Below are 26,209 nucleotides of genomic sequence, written 5' to 3' on the forward strand. Positions count from 1 at the left end.
GTACTCCTTGGATAAGATTTTAGCCCTATCCAGAATTCTTCAAAGCATTTTATTTAATAAGTACTACCTCTTAAAAAAGAATTCATTATTCAAAGTGAAAATTTGTTGCACATTTTCTTCTAAAGGCTTTTAAGTTTCATTTTTTACATGCAGATGTTAATTCTAAAATTGGGAGTAGAGGGGATGTACATTTATGTCTTTATCTGATATATTATCTGATTCATTAATTGCTTCATATATATGCATATATAAATATATATATATGTACGTACTGAATAAGGACAATTAAATGGCTAGTCCATCCTTTTCCCATGTCCTTTTATGCAGTCTCTGTAATATGCCAAACAATTCATAGTTCCTTGGGCTTCTATTCTATTTCATAAGATTAGTCCCTCCTTTTGTGAATATAATATTGCTTTAATTACTATAAACATTTTAACTCTTAATATATCAGACAGCTCTTCTTATTGACCTAGTGATCTTCCACATGAATTTTAAAATTACATTATCAAGTTTATTGAATTCCAATTGGTGATGTGATTTTATTACTCTAAATTAGAAATTAATGTGGAAATACTTGATTTCTTAATGATATTGACATTGTCTTTCCATTAGATATTCATGGAGAAATAGCATGCAGTTTTTCTGCTGTGGGCTTTGATAATATTTTGAAATATGCCCCACAAAGTTCTTTTTAAAAATAGATTAATTTTCTCATTTTGTATAAACTTTGTAGATATTTTGATGAGTGTTAGTTTCTGTTATATAAGAATTTTGTTTTTTAATTAAACTTTTATTTTGAGACAATTGTAGAATCACATGCAGTTGTAAGAAATAGAAAGGATCGGCCGGGCGCGGTGGCTCACGCCTGTAATCCCAGCACTTTGGGAGGCCGAGGCGGGTGGATCACAAGGTCAGGAGATCGAGACCATGGTGAAACCCCGTCTCTACTAAAAATAGAAAAAATTAGCCGGGCGCAGTGGCGGGCGCCTGTAGTCCCAGCTACTCGGGAGGCTGAGGCAGGAGAATGGCGTGAACCCGGGAGGCGGAGCTTGCAGTGAGCCGAGTTTGCGCCACTGCACTCCAGCCTGGGCGACAGAGCAAGACTCCGTCTCAAAAAAAAAAAAAAAAAAAATAAGAAATAGAAAGGATCCTATGTACCCTGTACTCAGATTCTCACAATGGTAACATCTTGCAAAGATACAGTACAATGTTACAACCAGGACATTGACATCAATACAGTCAAGATAGCATTTCCATCACCATAAGGATTCCTCCTTTTACCTTTGTATAGATACGCCTAGTAAGAAACATTGTTTTCCTGTACCTACCCTCTCCTTAACACTCATCAGCTGCTAATCAGTTGAACATTTCTATAATTTTGTCATTTCAAGAATGTTGTATAAATAGAATAACAAAATATCTTTGGATAGATATTTCCTGAACTTCACATAATTCTTTAAACATTCATCTGCATTGTCAAGTCTTTAAACATTCATCTGCATTGTAGTTCCATTTCACGTATCAGTAGTATTTCATGGAATAAATGCTCATAAGTGTAATCCTGGGTCGCATGGTAGTTTTGTGTTTAGTTTTTGTTATTGTTTTATTTAAAAAATACTAATTTCTGTAGGTGCTACACCATTTGGCATTTTTATGAGCAACAATATAAGTTATCCAGTTTTGCCACACCCTTGTCAGAATTTGGTGTTGTCGCTTTTTTTTACAATTTTAGACATTATGTGTATGGTGGCATTTCATTGTGATTTTAATTTGCATTTTCCTAATGACTGATATTGAAAATATTTTCATATAATTATTCATCCTCATTGAAATGTCTCTTTATGTCTCTTACCCATAATTGTATTGCTTGATTTTTTTTTACTATTGAGTTTTGAGTGTTGTCTTAGCTCTGCTTACTATAACAAAATGCCATGGACTGGGTGGCTTATACATTTCCTTTTGGTTTATTTTCATTCAGTTTGACACATAAACATATCTGTACGTATATTTTTATTTCCTTTGAGGTTTTCTCTTTGACTTATGAATTATTTATTAGTGTGTTGTTTTGTTTCCAAGCATTTGGAGGCTTTCCTGTTATCTTTTCATTATTGATCTCATGCGATTCTTTTCTGGTCAAAGATTTGCTTTGAGGCCCAGGATGTAGTCCATCTTGGTAGATGTTCAGTGGGCACTTGAAAAAAGTGTGTATTCTGCTCTTGTTGGGTGTTCCACAAATTTATTTTTGTTTATGGTTATGGAGAAAGTATAACTTAGCAGGTCTAGGTTGCTCAAACAATGCACATTTCTAATTAAGGCCTGTGTTCAGGACTGGCTTTGTCTATCTCCTGGGAATGAGCTCTGAGTTCTTGGAATATTCTGCCTGACAAGCCGGTTTTTATATTTCTGAAACATTGGGCCATGAGGTATGTTTTTGAACAGATACATTCTCCTAACAATAAAGTTTGTAGTGAATGCCTATTTTGCTCTGGGGTGACTAATCTCCCAATAAAAACCCCAAATACCACGACTCACTGAGCTTCCCTGATTGATAACATCTGCTAGCGTTTTTGCCTACCACAGTTAGGCAAAACTGTGATTCTTCTAAGAGAGACACCTAGAAACTTGTACCTGGTCTCTCATGGGCTTTATCTTGGACATCTTTTTCCTTATCTCTTTGTAAGCATTAAGATTTTTTTTCTTTACAATTACATATTTAATAATATCTATTCTCACAACAGGAAAGGATTTTACTTTTTCTCTCTAAAGAAAAGCTGAAAAACTAGCAAACTTAAAAAATCAGATACTTGGCAGAAGAGTTTCTAATTATGATAAACATAAAACCAAAAAATAGTTAAAACATAGAACTTAAAAAAAATTACCCAACAAAAAAGTAGCTTTCTATATAAATTACACCATAAACATGAGTTAATATATGGAAAACAATCTGAAAAATGCTATAAAACATGCTTCTTAAAGGTATTATAGATATTAAAAATATAATTTTCATAGTTATACATAAAAACAATTTTGCAGCTGTTCACTATTTTTACATAACTAATGATGAAATAATTTGCAATGCCTTTTGATGAGGATTTGTTTTTGTTTTGTTTTAGTGGTAAGAATATTTGAGATCTACCCTCTTAACAAATTTTTGAGTGTACAACACAATATTATTAACTATGAGCCCAATGTTGTGTGGAACATCTCTAAAACTTATTCATCTTATTTAACTGAAACTTTATTCTTATTGATTCTTTTTCCCCTCCTTCCATCCTCTGGCAACCACTGTCTAATAATTTATAACGCCCATACTACCAAAATTAATCTACAGATTCAATATGATACCTGTTGAAATTCCAGTGATATTTTTTTAACAAATAGAAAAAAAAAATTCTAAAGTTTATATGTATCCCAAAAGAACCCCAAATAACCAAATCAATCTTTAAAAAGAACTAATATGTAGGCATCATACATCCTGATTTCAAAATATATTATAAAACTACAGTAATGAAAACAGTATAGTACTGGCATAAAGATAGATATGTAGAACAATCAAACAGAATAGAGCCCAGAAATAGATCAGGAATATATGATCAACTGATCTTCAACAAGAGAGCCAGGAATACACAATAGAGAAAGGATACTCTTCCAGAAATGTTTATGAGAAAACTGGATATCCACATGCAAAAGAATGAAATTGGATTCTCTCTTATATCATTCAAAAAATTAACTCAAAATTGAGTGAAGACTTAAATGTAAGACCTGAGACCATATAAAACTTCCGGAAGACAACATAGAGGGAAAGACTCATGACACCGTTCTTGACAGTGTTTTCCTGAATATGACACTGAAAGCACAGGGAACAGAAGCAAAAATAGACAAGTCAGGCTACCACAGATTTAAAAAGCTTCTGCATAGCAATGGAAAAAAATCACAGTGAAAACAAAACCTACAGAGTAAGATAAAATATTTGCAAGCCATATATGTGATAAATGGTTCTAAAATATACAGAAACTCAAACCCTCAATACTAAAATAGAAAACCCAAAACATTAAAATAAAACCTTATAATCTAATTTTAAAATGGGCTAAAGATTTCAACAAGCATATCTCCAAAGAAGACATACAAATTTCCAATAGGCGTATGAAAATACATTTAATGTCACTAATCATCATACCTGTTAGAAAGACCGTTACCAAAGAAAAGAAGAATAAAACAAAGCCAAAGACAACAAGTGTTGGTAGGGATGTGGAAGAATTGGAATCCTTATATAATATTGGTGATCAGTGCAAAATGTTGCAGCCAGTATGGAAAACAGTATGGAGGTTTATTTTAAAAATTGAAATAGAACTTCCATATAATACAGCAATGAATTTATTAGTATTTTGGATAAATTTGGGTATTTATCCCAAAAAATTGACATCAGGATCTCAAAGAGATGTTAGCACTTCGATGTTCTTTGCAGCACTATTCACAGTTGTCAAGATGTGAAAAAACTTTGTTGCATATTTAATATGTATTATTTCACTAGAAATATAAACATGAGTGTAACAGCTTTTTTAGTCTGTTAAGTCCTAGAGAATCATCACACCTGAGAGTTGTCTTTGTGAACCCCTGACATCATAGTGTTTTTGTTTCATTCTTTTACATCCTTGCTGATTTTCTATTTGTTTTATCAGTTATTGGGAGAGAGAGGGTGTTGGAGTCTCCAACTATAATTGTGGATTCATCTATTTCTTCTTTCAGTTCTATCATTTTTTCTTTATATATTTTGTAGCGCTGTTGTTTGGATATCTGTTTTTATTGACCTGTGTTCTTGGTGGAACATTTTACATCACATAATGTAACTGACTCTGGCATTTTTTTTTTTTTTTTTTTTTTTTTTTTTTTTGTGTTTTTTTTTTGATATTTTAATATTTTTTCCTTTTTTTTTTTTTTTTTTTTTTTTTGCTCTAATGTGTACTTTTTCTGATATTAAAATAGCTTGTCCTTTATTTTGAATAATTATTGTATGGTTACTTTCCATTTACTTTCAACCTCTCTATCAATATTTTGAAGTTGATTTCTTATAGACAACATGCATTAGTTTCTTATAACTGCTATAACAAATTATCACAAACTCAGTGGTATAATGAATACAGTTCTAGTATCATAGAATTCAAGGAGGCAGTAGTGTAAAATGAGTCAGCAGGGTTGTGTTTCTTCTTGAAGCTTTACAGAAGAATATATTCTCTCTCTCTCTTTTTTATTTTTATTTTTCCAGTTATTAGAGGCTTACTACCTTCCTTGGCTTGTGAGGGCTTTCCTCCAGTTTTAAAGCATCTGGATAGCATCTTTGAATCTCTTTCTTTCTCTCTCATCACTTCCATCATCAGACCTCTGTCTTTTCTGCCTAATCCTTGATATGAAACATAAAGATTGACTTCCCTCTCATCCCCAAGTTTAAAAAAACAAAAGGAATGAGGTCCATGTATATCCATTAGATAGGAAATACTTTTTGTTTAAATTTTAAGTGATTTATCAGGGTAAGGAACTACGAAATAGTTCATATCATAAAACAACGATGAGGCCGGGCGTGGTGGCTCACGCCTGTAATCCCAGCACTTTGGGAGGCTGAGGTGGGCGGATCACGAGGTCAGGAGATCGAGACCATCCTGGCTAACACAGTGAAACCCCGTCTCTACTAAAAATACAAAAACAGAATTAGTCGGGCACGGTGGCCGGCATCTGTAATCCCAGCTACTTGGGAGGCTGAGGCAGGAGAATGGCATGAACCCGGGAGGCGGAGCTTGCAGTGAGCTGAGATCCAGCCACTGCACTCCAGCCTGGGTGAAAGAGCGAGAATCTGTCACCAAAAAAAAAAAAACAAAAACAAAAAAACAAACAAACAAAAAAAAATGATGAGAATGTATTTTAGTACACTTCCAAAAGTATTGATAAAGAGCTTTAAAAATGACAAACTAGTTGACATAGTGTTTCTTCTTTTATGATATACCTTAAGTAAACTATCAGAGGTAGTCATAGATATTTGCATTCTACAACAAAGAGCATCCTTATACGAAAATGTTCAATTGAATGATGCACTAGAGCCAATTTGCACATCTGTACCAAGCTGTGCATTTAGTTATGTCACATTGGTAGATTGAAATCAGCTATGGTATAACATTTATACTAACATGGGAAACTCTATAAATCATCTAAAACTCTCTTTGAAGTGTTTTATAAATGTTTATAAGCACATTACTGAAAAAAAGTTATCAAATATCTCTCAAAACAGTGTACTGGAAAACAAATAATTTTTCAAGCAATATATAAAGAAAAACAATAAAATGAAGACACAAAACTATAGGTATTCATATTAATAGTAACAAATTACAGACATGATACAGTGAATTAAAATGTTGACTATATAAATAAAACTTGAATTTACAAGAGAACAGAATGTTTTTAATTTTTAACATTTTTGAAAACAAATAATAAAGGCCATTTGCTCTAAAACGTAACTTTGGTTGTTTACATTGAGGAGAGATAATTTTGTAGAAGTATTAATAAATTTGTAAATTGTGAAATAACTAATGAGTAAATTAATCAGCTTTTAGTTCCTATGAAGTGTCCCAGATTGTAACTGATTACCCTATGCTGTTATCTATCTATGCATAAATACAGCAGAGATTTATGAAACTAAGAAAAAAAAATAATTTTTTAAGATACAGAATCTTGTATGTTGCCCAGCCTGGTCTTGAACTCCTAGGCTCAAGTGATCCTCCTGCCTCAGCTTTCCAAGTAGCTGGGACTTTGGGTGCAGTGCCAAAAAATATCTGACAAATAAAATATACAGTGAAGAAATTACAAATAGTTAAAGCTTAGATACATATACCAGTAGTGTAATCGCAAATACAAAACTGAATAAGACATTCTTCACCATCAGACTTGAAAGAACTAAAGTACATGCTTATTTATTTATTTATTTATTCATTCATTTATTTTGAGACAGGGTCTCACTCTGTCACTTAGTCTGCAGTTCAGTGGTGTGATCACAGATCACTGCAGGCTCAACCTCCCGAGCTCAAGCCATCCTCCCACCTCAGCCTCCTGAGTAGCTAGGACTGCAGGCACACACTACCACACCTACCCAGATAATTTTTGTTATTGTTGCATTTTTTGTAGAGAAGAGGTTTTGTCATGTTGCCTAGGGTGACCTTAAATGCCTAGGCTCAAGCAATCTGCCTGCTTTGGCTTCCCAAAAGGCTTGATTCACAAGCGTGAGCCACCATGCCTGGACTTTACATTTTTATAAAAGAACAATAAAGAACACTACCCACAAGGAACAAAGCTGTGCTTTGCTGGATTAAAAAAAAATAAAAATTGCTATAGATGAAAGAACATTCCAGATTTTTAATATCATATATATTTTTTTTCTTTCATGAGAACAAAACAAATATTTTTAAATATCTCCTTGGCTTGCTGATATGATCCTTCTTGCTAACAAATATCTCATTTCAAATTAAACTTCAAGTTTCTTGGTTTCTTCTGACTATGTGTGCCAGATCTACTTATTGGGTAATTTGCCTTTTTCTTTTTTAATGTGATCATGTGGTCACTTGCTTTCACCTTTCTTCTGATTTCGAATTGTTTCTTTCTCTAATTTGAACTTCATTATATAGTTATCACAAAATCTGGACCTGAGTCTGGTGCAATAGATCTGTTACCTGTGGCTGATGCAGATTCCCAAGTTGTCACTGGTATGTCCTCCCTTTGCAGATCAGCATGCAGTGTGAAGCCTGTGTTCTAATGACCTACACTGGTTACCTATAGGTGTACAGCTGGTTCCATTTGCTTTCATCCCACACTCCTCTCTCTTTTTCCCAGTAGGATTCTTTAGTGTTAAAATTTTAATCTCCCCACTTTACAGACAAGAATTTCTCTTTGGCATAAGGAAACCATTTGAAAAAATAATAATTTGTGGATTACAAGTGAATATTGGTATACATTAACATAAAATGATTAGGAAATGATAAGAAAATGTTCTTTTATTATTTTTAGTTGGTTAGTGGTTCATCTGATATTTAAGATTTGACCTATATGTTCTTGTGTATTTCTACCCTATTTTGCATGCTTCTCTATGTGTTTGGTAAAGTAGAACGTGCTAATTTTTCTGATTGAGTTATATATGTTTTGTAAAACTCTTCCTGAAGTGAGCAGGTAGAGAAATATTAATAGCATTTAGATTTATTGTAAGCAGATAATATTATTTAGTCTTTTATATAAAAAAGGTATGAGAACATGTCAAAATAAATGAGAATAATTTATAGCAATAAAGACAAAAAAATTCTACAATGATAGATAATATCACTAAGACATAAATTTTCTATGTGTGTATATTTACTAAAACTATCCTCTGAGGAATAAAGAGATGGAAAGGTAAAAAATTTGAAAATAGACTGTATGGCAGGTGAGCCAACAGGATTAAGGAAAGAATCAGCAAGACCCACTGTCGCTGCAGTTTCCCCTCTGATATTTTTATCAATATGTTAAGAGGTTCATTTAACCCAGTTAACAAAATAGAAAACCAAAATGTTACTAGACAGACATTTGGTAAAACCAATCAAGATAGGGGTATATACTTATTTGACTGCCAGTCAGCCAACAGTGTGGTATTAACTACCTACTATGTAGACAAGACTATGCTACATCCAGGCAACATTGTATTACATGGACCACAGTCCTTTCCCTCAAGAAGTTTACAATATAGATTTATTTTTGGCATAGTCCCTTCAAATATTATAAAACAAAAGATTAAATAACAGTACAAAATAATGATGCTAGAAATGATACATGGTGTCAAGCATAATAAGCCTCTTATGCAAACAGAATAAATACACAATAAATGAGTATTTCTTCAATATTTGTAGTCTTGCATGTTTTCTTTCTTTCCTATTAGGAAAACATACAAGATGACAAATATTGAAAGAAAGGAAGAGATCAGTATTTGGAATGATTAGAGAAGGCACCATAGAAAGGTAGGGCATGTGTTGGACCTGGAAAAATGAATATGCAAGTAGAGTATTCCTCATCCAAAATGCTTGGGGACCAGATGTACTTTGCATTTCAGGGTTTCTTTCTCTTCAAATTTTGGAATATTTGACTACATATAATGAGATATCTTGGAGAGAGGACTCAAGCCTCAACATGAAATTCATTTATGTTTTACATATATCTTATACACATAGCTTGAAGGTAATTTTATATAATGTTTTAAATAATTGTAGGAATAAAACAAAATTTTGACTGCATTTTAACTGCAACCCAACACATAAGGTCAGATGCAGAATTTTCCACTGCGGGGATCACGTTAGCACTCAAAAAGTTTCAAATTTTGGAGCACTTTGAATTTCAGATTTTCACATTAGGAATGCACAGTCTGTAATGTGGATAGTTTAGGAATATAAGATGTGTGCGTGGGGGTAGAGGGAGTGTATAGATTGTTATATAACATTAATTTCCAGAATAGCATTGTGAAAAGAAAGACTGGGACCAATCTGGTTTATTTATAGGAATTATAGGAAATATTCAAGTTGAGGAATAGGAGTAAGGCAGTTACTTCTAGAGTTGAGAGGGATGTGAAGAACATCTTGGTAAATGAATAATTTTCCAAGGCATTCACTGTCCCTCTATTTCTTTACATGTGTTACAAGGAAGTTTAAACTTAATCTATAATATATTCTGTTGCCTCTCATTGTATAAAGCTGTGATTAAGTTCTGGAGGAATTCTAATAATAGTACATAGTTCATACTATGCAAGAGCCTTCATGGGTTTGTGAGTACTAAGTCATTTCAGGTTTAAAAGAATAGAATGGGAAATCTCTGCCTTGAAGAAATTGCCTTAAAATTATTTTTATTCAGAAGATGAAAATAGATACTACAATACACATTTTTTACCCCCTAATTTTGCCTCTGGGAAAAAGTTCTAATAATTTTCTAGCTAACAAATCAAATTAAAGACAATGACTAACTCTTAATGGCTTTTTAAATGGTTGCCCACAACTCTAATTAGTAAATATACCATTTGCTATAATGGCATTCATAAAATTAATTATAGATTTTTGAAGGAAAAATATTTATGACATTACTGTGAAGAAAAAAAAATGTAATAGGAGTGCTAGGCTAATGGTGGGGAATTGTATACATTTTGTATAAGTACACTTTTATGCAGCTTGCAAACATTTATCTTTTACATTTATTGGCTCTTTTTTTCAGATTTTTAAAGCACTAAAAAAACTCATTCTCAACATAGTTTATTGAATGTGTATGCTATAAAAACTGCATTCCAACTGATTAGTAATACAGGTGAAAACAGCAGTTCTCATTAAGCTGAAGGGACTTACCTGAGGACAAAAAGTGAATCAGTGTGTGTGTATGTGTGTGTGTGTGTGTGTGTGTTTTAAGCAAACAAAAAAACACATGGTTTTATTTTTATCCACATTTTTGAAATTCGATTTTTTTATATGTAAGTAAATAGGATTCCTATGTTGGGGACATAGGAAATAATTCAAATAAAAAATGTGTAAATGGAATTATTTTGCTGTCTAGTCTAATACTTTAGTAAGCATTTGCTGCTCATCAACAAAATGCTATAGATAATCAAATACGAAGCAGGCTAGCCACATAAAACCAATGTGGTTCAACTTTTATGTAACAAAGTTTTCAGTTGTTTTTTTTAGTTGCCATGAACCCCAAGATCATGTAACCTGAGCACGCCCAGATAAACCAAGGGTGCAACCCCAGTGGGAGCCTAAATGCTCAGTCTAAGGATTGGAGACTGAATTAAGAGCAGACATCACATGGCAGGATTCAGGATCTGATGAGGAGCAGCTCTGGCCTCACTCCATGGCAGAATCCAGTCAGATCATGTGACCTGACATTATCTCATTGCAAGATTAAATCAGATCATGCCTCATTACCCTATAAAACCTGATCTAGTCCACAGGTCCAGGAGACGCTCCTTTGGACACCACCCCTGGGATATTCCCCTTACTTGTTATAATAAAATTCCCTTGCTAAATTTTCCTTAGTTGTGGTCATTGGGTTGACACCTGCCAAGCTACCAAACTCACCTGTTGTGTAACAAGACTGGTAAACAGTAATGAATGTACATTGCCATAATTACCTTTAGTTTTGGTAATATCATATTTCTAATAACACATCTAAATTACAGTTCACAATCTCAGAGAATGCATTTCTAACACTGCCATGTAGATCATGCATGTTGGTCAGTCTGGTTCTGCTCTAGTTGTAGGGACAAAAGTAGAGGATTGCCAAGGTTCAGATCATTTAATCTCAAATTCTCTTATACCTTCTCAAATGGAAATTGCTTCCCCCATTACCAATTCATCTCCTCCAATAATCCTGTCACTCATAGCATGAACAGAAAAAGTTGACAAAGTTCTTTATCATCTGGAAGGATAATCTTCATGAATCTACCTCTGAAGAATAAGCAATCTCTCTATCTGTGGCTTTTGTTGGTTCCAGGTATGCTTCTCATGCAAAGCGCCTCCTTAGGATTATGAAGAACTTGAGTTTCAATCAAGTTTTCACTGTTTTTCTGTGGGAAAACAAAATAGGTAGATAGTGTCTAGCTTTCTTGAAAAGACATCAAAAGGAAAAGGAACATGTTGAGAATGTAAAATTCTTTTTCCAACGTCATCATGTTAGTTCAGTGCCATCCCTTACATGTAACTTCTATAAGACAAACGTCTCACAGTAACACACGAAAGGTAGGAAGACAGTTTTTGTTTTTTCCTGAAGAAAAAACTTTTATATAGAATCTTAGCAATGATATTAGTTAATGCATCACTCATAGTCTTTAGTTTTGTGTTCAAGACACATAAAACTTTGTTAGATCTCTTCAAATAATCATCTGTTTTATTTTGATGCTAATTTATTTTAAACCATAGTTCTTTACAGAATTTCCTTGGAACTAATAAATACAAAAAAATTGTGAGAAGTAAAGAGGTAGAAATGATTATTGGAAAAAGTTCTTCAGGATATCACTGTAACATAGGCTAGCAATACCCAAATCCAGATATAAGAAGGGCTTTTTAACTCACGAAAAACTTACTAAAATCTAGATGAAAAATAAAGCTGATTCAACTAAGAATTTGATATGGAAAAGAGTTGACCTTACAGTGACAAATTCTCAATGAATGTGACTTTGAAAACTATTTCTGTGGATGGGATTAGGCACAACTCATGCACACAAACATAAGGATAAGGGTCATGTAATATTAGAAAATGCTGTGTGAAACACTTACTAAATGAATCTTTGAGTTTAATGTGTAACTATAAATTATTAAAAACAATACTTAATGTGCTATGTCTAATGTTATTTGGTCAGAGACCTCTTTTTCTTAGTCTTAAGACTCAGATTATCTAAACCACATCTTAGAACATTCTACTAAAGAAGAAAGAATAGAAAACTAGTCTTCTGAAGCCTTTTTCTGTTTTTTTTTTCTAACTTTATAAATAAGATTATTCTTGTTATGTTGTGTAATTCTATGAACTTTACATATTGATGTAAAAAACATTGTTGAATGCCTATTGTGTGACAGAGGCTGTGATATAAACTAGGAGACATGGAAAAATAATTCTTTTTATAATTCTGTAATACAGAAATAGGGGAAGTTATTAAAAACTGATTATAATAGACAACTGTTATGTTATAATTAATGATAACTCATTTATTAAAGTATATCTAATATCCCACATGTCATGTTTTATCTCATTTAATGTTCACAAACCACATGATATATCGATGTTATTATAGATGAGATACAGAACCAGGATAATAATAAAGCCAAATCTCACAGTTGATAAGTAGAATATATTTAAATGTGGTTCTGTCCAAATATAAAGTCAGTTTTCTTAACCATGTACGCTTCTGAGGACACAGAGGAGAAACTAGTTCAACTTAAGTGAATTAAGATTTCATGGCCTGGCACAGTGGCTCATGCCTGTAATCCCAGCACTTTGGGAGGTTGAGGCAGGCAGATCACGAGGTCAAGAGACCAAGACCATCCTGGCCAACATGATGAAACCCTGCCTCTACAAAAAATATAAAAATTAGCTGGGTGTTGTGGCACACACCTGTAGTCCCAGCTACTTGGGAGGCTGAGGCAAGATAATCACTTGAACCCAGAAGGTAGAGGTTGCAATGAGTCAAGATGGCACCACTGCACTATAGCCTTGCAGCAGAGCGAGACTGTCTCAAAAAAAAAAAAAAAAAAAAAAAAAAAAAAATCATGAATAAAAACATTAAAACATTAGAAAATTCATTAGATCTGAATGTTCCAAGATGTCTAAGGGGTAGGGGAGGGGAGGTTATTACAGACCAAAGAAATGAAAATTGGAAAGGCAAACATTCATGATAAGAATGACATAATCAGGAAATATACTAATTTAGTGTGTATTTAGCATACAGCTCTTAACAAGAAGTGATGACAGAGAATTTTTCTGAATTAGTAAATCTCACAGGTCATGCCAAGGGTGATGAATTTCATTCAACAGGCAACGAAGCTGCAGGACAAATAATATATCTACCTAATTCGGGAAGTAACATAATCTGATTTGGGGTTTCAGAAGATAAATTGATGAACAGGTAAGAATAGGAAACCATTAAGGAGCTTATTTTAGTAAGAGGGATTAGAAGCCATGATATAAATACTTTCAAGGTGCTATTATTGGCCATGGAACCTAGAAACAAGCAAATGTCTATGCCAGTTCATACCAAACATTTTAGCTAAGTTCCTAGGAGCTTCAAACAATGAGAACTATTGGACCAGAGTACCATTGTTTTCAGACTGGACATCTGAAATGGTTAAACCATCTCAGCTTGTTGCTCTGTTATTAATCTTCCTCCTATACCTTTCCAATTTGTTCTTACTTTACCTGAGACATATTTTTATCTACTTAAGAAAACAGAATGACTGTCTCTTAAATCAAGTAAAAATTTCTGTAATTACCTTATATATCTGGCCCTACACATAAATCCCATCTTTTTCCCAGGAAGCCAAAATGTAGCATTCAGAAAATATTTTTAGTCCCACATCATGCATATGTCCATGCTGATTGCACACCCAGCATTATCTGTTCCTTGGCATTTACACTTCTAATCTCTACTTACTTGGGCTGAAGCTGCAGCCCTATCAAGTCTATGAAATCACCTCCTACTACTCATATGCGTGAGTGTTCTGATGCTGAAATCCCATTGTACAGTACTAACAAATTATCACAATTTAGCACTGAAAAAATCCAAGTGCACTTGTTATTATGCGGAACAACTAAAATGGAATCTCACATTTATTTCCATCTCTAAAATGAATTGTATTTGTTTGTAATATTGTCAGTAGGTAGAGAAAAAGAAATGGCTTAGTACCAGGATATACAATTTAAAAGATCTTTACAAACACTGATCCTTTAGCTTTTGCTGCATAACAGCTTTTGCCTCACATGGTTTCAGCTTTGCAGAACACATTTTGGAATTCACAGGGCAATCTAGACTTTCCCTAGATATTTCCTTTGAGTAGAAAATAAAATTCGCCCCACAGGGTTAGGGATTGTAGACAAGATACCTTTGATTGGAGATCATCAATAATCAGCTTTGACTTCTACCTATTCTCTGGAAACGTGATATATACAGGCAATCTGGAAGCCCTAAGGGGCTAGGCATGAAAGCTATGAGAATCCACAGATTGGCAGAAATATTTTCTGACGCACGCCTAACATTGTCATAACCATCCTCTGCTACATATAGGCAGCTGCTATTGGTATTATCTTTACATATGAACAGAGAAAATGATGGTCATGGCTCAACAATGTTGGCTTCTTATAGGGACAGCTCAAGGGTGAAACTGCAAATATTTGGCAATGTGAAACATTTTACTAGAAACACATTTAGAGGGGACAAGCCTTGGTAGGAATGAAAGCTGGAGACAACAGATTATATACTACTGACATACAAATGACAGTGAAGAATATATATAGTTTAATATATAGTATTGATTCACTAACATTGAACTCAAAGGCAACAGCACTGGAACTCATGCCTCAGCATAGCTTATCTAACATAATTCTTTTCTGTTAGGCACATCACAGTTGTCTTCTGCTGGGCATACTAGACAGTGCTTCAGCACTACAACTGGGGGCCAATTTAAACAACAACATCAACAAACAGCATGAAAATGTGAAAACTGTAAGGCTAAATAGACCATAATAAAGGATACATTTATATTATGAAAGCTGAAATAAGAATGTTGCCTTTTTGACACCAGCTAAGAACACGTACACTAGGTGACTCAAATTTTTGGCACTCTGTGCATGCCCACGAATGATGAAAGTGCCAGGAGAATTGACTTGGGGGATTTAAATAAATTTTAGAGAGTAGGCAAGTTCACAAATATAGAATTCATGAATAATGAGGATCAACTGTATGTGGAAGAAGTCAGCGGTTTCCTCTTGTCATATTTAGACTTGCAGAAAATCTGTTGGGCATTTATAATTATGCAACAAGTTCCCAAGTAAGAGAACAGAGGAGAAAAGTGTTGGGGTCAGTTGTTACAACAGGGATAACTGATGCAATATCAAATTATATAGGAAAGTCACTGAGAAGAAAAGAGTAAAATTTAGGAAAGCAAAACATGTACCAAGAATTGAAAACACTAATTGATAAAGCATCCAGATTACTTTCTTAAAGAGGATATATAATATTTTTGACTGCGATATGATAGGACCTAATGTTAAATATTCCCAGAAAGAGTTATCCTAATGCTGAAATCAAAGCTCAGTGATTTCTCCATACTGACATAAGGTTACTTGTGCCAGAGTTCCAGATTCCAAATCTCAAACCTTGAATTTCTGGTGATGCTTCTGATTCTCATAGTTGCTCTGCTTAACTGCATTATGTCCCTGTTTCTCGCTGGTCCTATTTCTCTCTGTGTCACATTGCCCTCTGGTAGAACATAAAACATGCACTACCCTTTTGCCATTATATCTAATATTTCTAATCCTGCCAGAACTCCAACTACAGATCCTTCACTGTCATTAGGCCCACGAGGGGATTTTTCATTACTTTATCTAAGATGCTAGGTTCTTAGTCTTGCATACTTTGATTGAAGACTGCTATAACTTTTAAACAGAGAATTTAGACTGCTCACTAAAATTTGTGTTTTCATCCCAAGCTGTCCTCACAAGCCTCTTGGTGCCTTTTTCCTGAATTGGGTGACTCAATGCCAGCGTTTTACCCACCAAAATCCTAAGATAAAAACATATAAAAGCCTTTTGAATTCTGTATTACAATTCCAAATAATAAAAATCTACTCATGCTGATTTTTGCACCTATGAGATCAATGTCAGTTATGTAGCATATTAATTTGGTGAAGGTTGTAAACTCTTTCATGTTTAACAACCATTGATTCCCCATGCCTTCTAGAGTCACCTCTTTTATGATAATGCTCTTCAAACTTTCCTATCTCACTGTCCTTTCATTTTTTTTTAATCCTAGTGAACTAAGATACTCATTCATCTCTAACTTCCTGATCATTTTTTGCCTTTCTCAGTATGAATGCTGACCAAGCCATGTTTCATGATCCCCCCACCATGAGCTAAATATTTCCATGCAGCTTTGTTTTCTCTTGCCTCTTCAACTATTTATTGCCTCCCTCACAGTTGTTTTCTATAACTATACTGCATCCATTTTCAACAGCACTGCCCTAAATATGTGCATTCAACCAGCCATCAGAGTTTTGCTAGCAGCATCCCATCCTTATTGATCAAATATACGAAAATGATGCATTCCTAATGAAGAGTTTGGTTACGCCAATTAGCACTCCTTTTTATTGTCAGATCGAATATTGTATTCAAAAGAACAACAGTGTATTAGCTCCTCTGCTTCTTTATTTCTATACTTTATTTAACACTTTATCCTTAATTTCTTACTACCAGCCCAAGTCCTGTTGCTTTGCATTTCCCAATAATCATACAGCAAGTGCAAGCACTTGCTTACTGCATTTCATAAATATTTGGTACTTTGCGGTTGTGGTCTGAACTTTCCAGATTATTTACTGAAAAAATATTCAGTGTAATCTCATGCTATCTTGGATTTCAGACCATTACTAACAATAATTCTTCTTTTTGCCTGGTCCTGCCCTATTAAAATAGGCAGCATAGTGAATAGCAAAAAATACTGCTTGAGGACGATTTTCCTCAATTAACCTCTCTGAGTGTGACAAAATTAGAAAAGTTGTATTAGCTCATTCCAAGTTTGATAAGCTGTGGATCTAGAAGCATTCCCTTTATATTTCAAAACATTTGAGAACAAATATTATCTACTATCTGGAGTATAACCGAAATCAAACATAAGTATACATTGAGAGCCTATAATGCATCAGACACTGCATAGAAACAGTATGGTTTAACAGTTTCACACAACTGTATAATTAAATGTTTTTATCAGTTCTCACACATTAGAAAATTTATACTCAGATAAGTTAAAAAATATAATGGTTAAATACATAAGCCACACCTTGACTGTATGAATTCAAACCTCATGCTTTTTTAGATCCTCCATACTTCTGTGCTGATATTCAGGCTTGATCAGCAAGACTTTGAATAATCGTACATTGTTGGTTATAAGTCTTAAATTGATACTCAAATCTCTCCAGCACGATATCTGTAGAATGGTAGCATATATGTGGCTACTACAATAAATCCCAAAACATAAATGTTTAATTTATCAAAGCTTCCATGATAAAATTAAAATAACTTATCTTTATGCTATATAATAATATAATGAATTAGGCTATATTAATAAGTTAATAGTATAAAGTTTTAGCTTCATGGACTTGCCACTAATTAATTGACACTCTTTTTTGGAATATTCACTTCTCCAACTTTGTAATCAGTTCAAATATTCCAATGTTATAGCCTCATCTTCTAGACATGGTAATAGATAACTAAGTTGAAGATACCAGTGGTTTGCAGTTGCTAAAAGTTTCCTCTGCTATACTTTATCAGACCTTATAGATACCCAGTATTTTGAGTCAAGTTTTGGTAAACCTACTGAACCTCTCAATAGGGTATCTTATAAGCACCTCTATTTTAATTTATACACCAAAAGTTTGCGGTATCCGGTCTTTTGAAGACAGTGTACCTTCTTTATTCAGCTTGCCACTCTGTGTCTTTTTAATTAGGACATTGAGCCCATTTACATTTAATATTAGTATTGATATGTGTGAATTTGATACTGTCATCATAATGTTAGCTGGTTATTTTGCAGACTTATGTGGTTGCTTTACAGTGTCCACTGGTCTGTGTACTTCAGTGTGTTTTTGTAGGGGCTGGTAATGGTCTTTCCTTTCCATATTTAGTGTTTCCTTCAGGATCTCTTGTAAGGTATGTCTGGTGATAACACATTTCCTCAGCATTTTCTTGTCTAAATAGGGTCTCAATTCTTCTTCACTTATGAAGCACAGTTTAGCCAATTTCTTTAAATTTGTCAAATTTAAATTTCTTTAAGAATGTCAAATATTAGCTCTCAATGCGTTCTGGCTTATAGGATTTCAGCTGAGAAGTCCACTGTTAGTCTAATGGGCTTCCCTTTGTAGGTGACTTGCCTTTTCTCTCTATGTGCCTATTACATTTTTTCTTTCATTTCAATCTTGAAGAATATGATGGTTACGTGTCTTGGTGATAATCTTCTATCGAAGTATCTTACTGGAGTTGTCTGCGTTTCCTGAATTAGAATGTTGGCCTCTCTAGCTCTGTTAGGGATCTCATGGATGATATCCTGAAGTGTGTTTTCCAAGCTGGTTCACAACTGCAGCAAAAGCAAAAATTGACATGTGGGGTCTAACTAAACTAAAGAGCTTCTTCACTCAAAGAAACTGTCAATAAACAACCTACAAAATGGAAGAAAAGTTTTGCAAACTATGCATCTGACAAAAGACAATATATACCAGCTATAAGGAACTTAAACAAATTTACAAGAAAAAAGCAACCCCATAAAAATGTGAGCAATGGACATGAACAGACACTTTTCAAAAGAAGACATACATGAGGCCAACAATCATATGAAAGAAAGCTCAACATCACTGAACATTAGAGAAATGCAAATCAAAACCACAATGAGATACCATCTCATACCAATCAGAATGACTACTATTAAAAAGTCAAAAAATAACAAGGGCTAGTGTGGTTGTAGAGAAAAGGGAATGTTTATACACTATTGGTGGGATTATAAATTAGTTCAACCATTGTGGAAGACAGTGTGGCGATTCCTCTAGGATCTAGAGATGGAAATGCCATTCAACCTAACAATCCCATTATTTGTTTTCTTTTGATTCTCTAATTCTTTCCATTATTGTGTTAGGTTGTTAACTTGAGAATCAATATGTTAAAATGGTCATCTGACCCAAGGCAAGTTATAGATTCAGTGCCATTCCTATTAAACTATCATTGAAATTCTCCTCACAACTAGAGAAAAAACTATTGTAAAATTTATATGGAACCAAAAAAATGCCCAAATAGTAAAGGTAATCCTAAGCAAAAAGAACAAAACTGATGACATCATGTTATCTGACTTTATGTTACAGGGCTACAGTAACCAAAACAGAATGGTACTGGTACAAAAAAGACACATAGAGTAATGTAACATAATAGAGAACCCAAAAGAGGACCACACACCTAAAACTATCTGAGCTTCAAAAATCCTGACAAAAACAAGAAATAGGGAAAGGATTCCCTATTCAATAAATGGTGCTGGAATAACTGGTTAGCCATATGTGGAAGATTGAAACAGGACCCCTTTCTTATACCATATACAAAATTAATTCAAAATGGATTAAAGGCTTTAAAACTCAAAACTATGAAAACCCTGAAAGACAACCTAGGAAATACCATTCAGGACCGAGAAACAGGCAAAAATTTCTTGACAAAAATGCCAAAAGCAATTGCAACAAAAGCAAAAATTGACAAATAGAAATCTAATTAAAGAGCTTCTGCAAAGCAAAAGAAACTATCCCCTGTTGGTTGGAGTGTCAATTAGTTCAACTATTGTGGAAGACAGTGTGGTGATTCCTCAAAGACCTACAGGCAAAATTACATTCAACACAGAAATCCCATTACTGGGTATATACCCAAAGGAATACAAATTGTTCTATTATAAATACACATGCACACATACGTTTATTGCAACACTATTCACAATATTAAAGACATGGAATCAACCTAAATGCCCATCAATGATAGAATGGATAAAGAAAGTGTGGTACATCTACACGATGGAATACCATGAAGTCATAAAAAAGAATGAGTTCATGTCCTTTGCAGGCATGTGGATGGAACTGGAGGCCATTATCCTTAAAAGAGTAACACAGGAACAGAAAATCAAATACCACATGTTATCACTTACAAGTGGGAGCTAAACGATGAGAACACACACTGGGGCTTTTGGATGGTAGAGGGTGAGGGAAGGGAGAGGGTCAGGAAAAATAACTAATGCATGCTAGGTTTAATACCTAGGTGATAAAATAATCTGTGCAATAAATTCCAATGACACGAGCTAACATATGTAACAAACCTGTACTTTTACCCATGCACTTAAAATAAAAGTTAAAAATGTTTTAAGTGATAAAAATAAGTCAACCAATATCTTTGGATGAACAGGAAAAATATTAAGAATGAAACTTATGGAAGTACTGTTTCTGCCACAGTAAGGATATAATTACCTTGTTTTATGAATAAGAACAGAAGAAAAGCTGAAACTCAATGAGTTAAGCATCTAACACAATAGAAACATAATGAAAAATAAGTAGAACATAGAAAATTTAAAGAGTCTAAGTTAATAAAAAAAATATTCCTAATATAATGGAAATTAATAACAAAATCAAAAACTGACTCTTTGACAAGATTATTAAAATTGATCTTCACATTTGATTAAGAAAATATATGAATGAAAAGAATCTTACATATCCTGAAGATGTTAAAATATTATTTTGAATAACTGTCAATAATTGAAACTTTGAAAAAATTTCTAGAAAATAAAACTTTTCAAAAATTGACACAGGCAGAATTTGAAAACCTATGTTTAATTGACATCATCACTGAGTTTTAACATTTATATAAACATTCATATAAAAATAAATTCAGCATTTGCCATAAATTTCCAGGTGACTACATATGAGTGTACATTTCAGAATTCATTTTATGAAGCCAGGATATTCTATAAAACATTGTCAAAAATGACAGTAGAATAATGGAAAATATCTGTTTAATCTCATAAACATAGCTATAAAATTCTTAAGCAAAATATTAACTATGAATCAAGTAATACATAAAGAGCATAATTTATTGTGTAAGTATGGGTTTACCATAGTTTGATTTATTATTAAAAATTAGTCAGTGTAATATATAAAATCATACATATAACATGACGATATCAAATTATGTAGAAAAAATGCCTATTGAAAAAATTCAACATAATTTTAAAGCAAACAATTTTGAGAACACAAAAAATTTTGAGGAACTTGGAGTTAGGAGATATCCTTTATTTGATAGAGTTTTCACAACCATCCTAATTAATAGTGAAACATTGAAAGATTCGATTAACATCAACAATGTAAAACAATGAAGTTTTGTTTGGTTTTAGGTGAATATTAAATAGTAAATCAAGAAGAAATAATAAAATTTAAAATTCAGCTTTTATCAGCCAACATAGTAAAAGCTTATTTCAGTCAAAAAATTATCAATACAATTCATCCTCCCTTAGCCACTGCTTTCATATCTGGAGATATTCATCTAACCATGGGTGGAAAATATTTAAAATAAAAACAAGTAAAATTATAAACAAAGAAAATACAATTTTAAAAAAGCATACAGTGTAATAACTATATAGCATTTACATTGTATTAGACATTTTAAGTCACCTAGAGATGATTTAAAATATATAAGAAGATACATGTAGGTTATATACATATACTATGACATTTTACATCATAGTAAAATGGTTCCAGTGCTGGAACCAATCTTCCAGGAGTACCAAGAGATAACTGTAGATGCAAAAAATAGTAGGTGAAAGTTACGTGAAGAACAATATTTTCCTAGTCTCAAAGTACTTCCTCACAAAAATGCATTTTAATTACAAAGGGAAAAGAAGGGCAATTTTTTTTTTAACTTGAAAACTTGGCAAATATCTCCTTAATCAAGTCACCTATTAACTTCAGAAGGTAATGGGCAAATCAAAATTGTAGACCACACAATGGGATGCAATGAGAAAGTATAACAACACTTCTTGTATGTTCTTTCAAAAATGTATTATCTGAATGGTAATCATAAGAAAACATGAGGAACATTCAAAACTACTTGCCTGTCATCTTCAAAAGTGTCAGTATCATGAAAGTCAAATAAAGATTGAAGAATTCTTCCAAATCAAAGGAGCTGAAATAAGTACAACAGTTCAGTGTAGCTTTTGATCCTGGGTTGGATCTTTTTACATAAATGACATTAATGTGAAAACTGGCAAAATTTTTATACAGTCTATAGATTACATACCAGTAATGAACCATTGTCAGCTTCTTCATTTAGATGGTGATATTACAGTTATATAGGAGAATGTTCTTGGTTATAGAAAAAAAACTGAAGTACTTGAGGATAACGGGATATCATGTCAATGAGGTACTTCTTAATGGTTCAGGACTAAAAAAGGTCTTTATACTAGTCTCCCAACCTTTCTGGGAGTTTGAAAACATTTTAAATAAAAATAAATAGTGGTCAAATAGTCCCCCAAATTTAACAAGATATGTCTGTCAGTTTGGCTGGCAATAATTAAAAAGTTTAATAATACCAAGTACTAATGATGCTATAGAACATAGAAAGTTTCATATGTTGTCTTTGGATGTGTACATTGGTAAAATCATGTTGGAAATAAGTTGAAATTGGCCAGGCGCGGTGGCTCAGGCCTGTAATCCCAGCACTTTGGGAGGCCGAGGCGGGCGGATCACAAGGTCAGGAGATCGAGACCATCCTGGCTAACATGATGAAACCCTGTCTCTACTAAAAATACAAAAAATTAATCAGGCGTGGTGGCAGGCGCCTGTAATCCCAGCTACTCGGGAGGCTGAGGCAGGAGAATGGCGTGAGCTCGGGAGGCAGAGCTTGCAGTGAGCCAAGATCGCGCAACTGCACTCCAGCCAGGGCGACAGAGCAAGACTCCGTCTCAAAAAAAAAAAAAAACGTTGGAATTATGTGGTAAATTTGAAGATACGCAAACTCTATTGCCCTACTATGGTAGGCAGAATTCTAGATGTAGAATTCATGACCTAGAACTCATGACCTTTGGTCCCTACTATTACTCCCATGATTACGTTAACTTACGTGGCAAAAGGGATTTTACAGATGCATTCCGATTTACTAATCAGTGTTCTTAGGACGGAGGAATTATCTAGGTGGGTGGTGAAATCACAAGTGACCCCATTAAAGTCTCCAGCAGGTGGCAGAAGAAGAAATCAGGGATTCAGAGCCTGACAAAGGTTTAAAACAGGGAAGTTCTTTGCTGTAAAAATACATACACATCATGACATGGTACTGTGACTGGTCTCCAGGGCCTGAGAGAGGCTCCTAAGAACATTAGGAACCTCAGTCCTACCACAGCCAAGAACTAAAGCAAAATCTTCCTCAGAGCTTCCAGATAAAAAGTCAAGCTCAATGAATACCTTGATTATGGCTTTATAATATCCTGAGTAGCAAACCCAGGTGAGTGAATGCAGGCTTCTGACCTGTAGAATTGTGGGATAAGATTTTTTTTTTTTATTTAAACCACTAAGTTTCTGATAATTTTTGACATAGAAATAGAAAATTAATATACCAGGCTCCCCACCTCTAAGTATATACCAAAAAGAAATTTCTGAGCATGAAAATAATTGTACTCATATAGTATATGTGTGTGTGTGTATATATATAAAAATATATATGTACATACATGAATGACACTGTTCTAATATCTAAATACAGAAAAAAAGCCATATCTATATATTCATATAAACCCATATATTCATTCAATGCAATACTTCTAGACTGAAAGTAAATAAATTTTATCTACAAAAAAAAGTGTGGGTAATCTTACAATGTTAGGTAAAAAAGACATTTTATATATATATATATATATATATATATATATATATATGAATCAATTTGCATAAAGTTAAAAAACACACAAAACCAAGCTATGTTTTTGGGGGTGTTTATATAGCATCCCTATGAACTAAAGCAAGGAAATGATATACACAAAAATCAGCATAGTGATTTTTTAAATTATGGCATATACAGTTCTTTGTGTTTGCACATAATGTAACAAACACAAAGAAAATTATAACTATGGCAAAAGTATTTCAAGGAATTGTTTTTGAAGTCTAGTATTAAAAGAGTATACTTGACTCTGAAAAAATTTAAGGACTTTTTGATGCAAGGAAGTCCATACTTGGGATATTAGGCAGGTCATTTGGACTCAGTATGTTTCTCTATCCCCAACAGTTACATGCCAGTGACGAAAATTCTACCAGTTGCCTTTTCATTTAGAATTTCCCTCTCTGTGATTCTAAAACAGGAATGCTTGTAACAATCAAATATTAAACTAATCTTTCTGCATCCAGAATAACAGAACCACTTTTTTGAAGATGAATAGTTAAACTTCAAACACTAAATACCTCTTGGATATTAGATACTGAGATGATACAGTGGAAGCAAATTGAAAAAATATGGGTTTCAGCAAGGTAAAGAAAATGGACTTAAAAGGGCCATTGATCACATTTAGGAGGTATTTTATAGCCTCGAATCCCAATTTTGGATTCCCTCCCTTTGTTCTAATACACATACAAAGTTTGGGTGAGAAGAGTTCTTAAAACAGTGTAAGAAATACTGGATGAAAGAAATACTGAGGAATCGTAGTTGACTATGTGGCTATCTGTCAATATGGGCCTCGACAATGAATTTACTTTTGGAAAAGAGAACGGATGACAACAGAACAGAGAATACAGGCTTTACATTTTCTTCCACAAAGAAGTACTATTTACAATATAAAAACACAGTATAGAAACAGAGGAAAAACGCAGGAGTGTTGTTTACAATCTCCCTCCCTGTAAAGCTATGAACAAAAAAAGTTTGCTTTCAATGTTTTATACTATCAAGTTTTTAAATATCTTTACCAGCTCCAGAATTGTCATCTACGATCAGGTTTATGTTGATAAAGGCAAGCAGATGGTTAGGAGATCATATGATTAACAGCACACTAAAAGAGTTATCAGGATGAATGAACACTTAATTACCCATTGTTAGATGTATATTCCCCTATGAAAAATATACTATGACAATTTCCTTAAAAATTTCAGGAGGGCCTTTTAGACAAGGCATTGTAAATCCCGCAGGGGACAGGATAACAAGATGGGTGGATGTTTATAGGAGGAAGACAAGTTGCGACCCCCTGGCTCCTCTATTAATCCAAAACTCAGAGCAGCTCCTCCTTTCATTGCAATATATATTGAGGTTATACAGGGAAACAGTCTGATGAAGTAATTAAAAGGTCAAGACATCCTGACATAAGCCTGTAGTCTTAGCTACTTGGGAGGCTGAATCAAGAGGATTGTTTGAACCCAGGAGTTCAAGGCTGCAGTGAATTATGATCATGACACTGCACTCCAACCTGGGCAACAGAGTAAGACCTTGTCTCTAAAAAAAGAAAAAAAATTAAATAACTGTTTTTAAAGGTCAAGATATAATGCTTTTAAAAATGGAGTTAAACTTTTTTCTCTACTAATTGCTTACTCTTAGTTATATGAAGTCCCTGGCTATGACACTCAAACTAAAAAAAGCTGGGATTCATGGGCTAATTCTTCCCAGGTGGTGAAGCACAAGGCTGCCTCTCAACTTTATGAGTCAAGAAACATGATACTGTCCTTGTACTCAGAGATGATGAATGTGAGGTAACATTCCTTGAAAAACTGAGTCTCATGTTCTTGACTCAACCTGTTTTTTTGTTTTGTTTTGTTTTGTTTTGTTTTGTTTCATCTGGGAAATCTAGCAGCAAAACGAAATTGAGATTCTGAGGGTGTTTTTGGTGTGGGTGGATGAGTCATGGATATTAGTGAACTTGGTGGCCAAGCAAAGT

The 26,209-nt window shown here is 33.7% G+C and overlaps 1 long non-coding RNA gene across 3 annotated transcripts in view; it reads left to right on the forward strand.

Moving 5' to 3' along the window:
* The first annotated feature begins 23,279 nt into the window (after nucleotides 1–23,279).
* Nucleotides 23,280–26,209, forward strand: part of LOC103877094 — a 29,425-nt gene continuing 26,495 nt past the window's right edge. Inside the window, exon 1 of one of the 3 annotated variants that reach the window (XR_004178320.1) lies at nucleotides 23,280–23,802. This is a non-coding gene — a long non-coding RNA (uncharacterized LOC103877094). The remainder of the gene's footprint in view (nucleotides 23,803–26,209) is intronic. The other 2 variants (XR_636660.4, XR_002516761.2) reach the window with 2 other exon arrangements.

This window comes from Papio anubis, chromosome 14, assembly GCF_008728515.1.
Source record: "Papio anubis isolate 15944 chromosome 14, Panubis1.0, whole genome shotgun sequence".
Classification (NCBI taxonomy): Eukaryota; Metazoa; Chordata; class Mammalia; order Primates; family Cercopithecidae; genus Papio; species Papio anubis.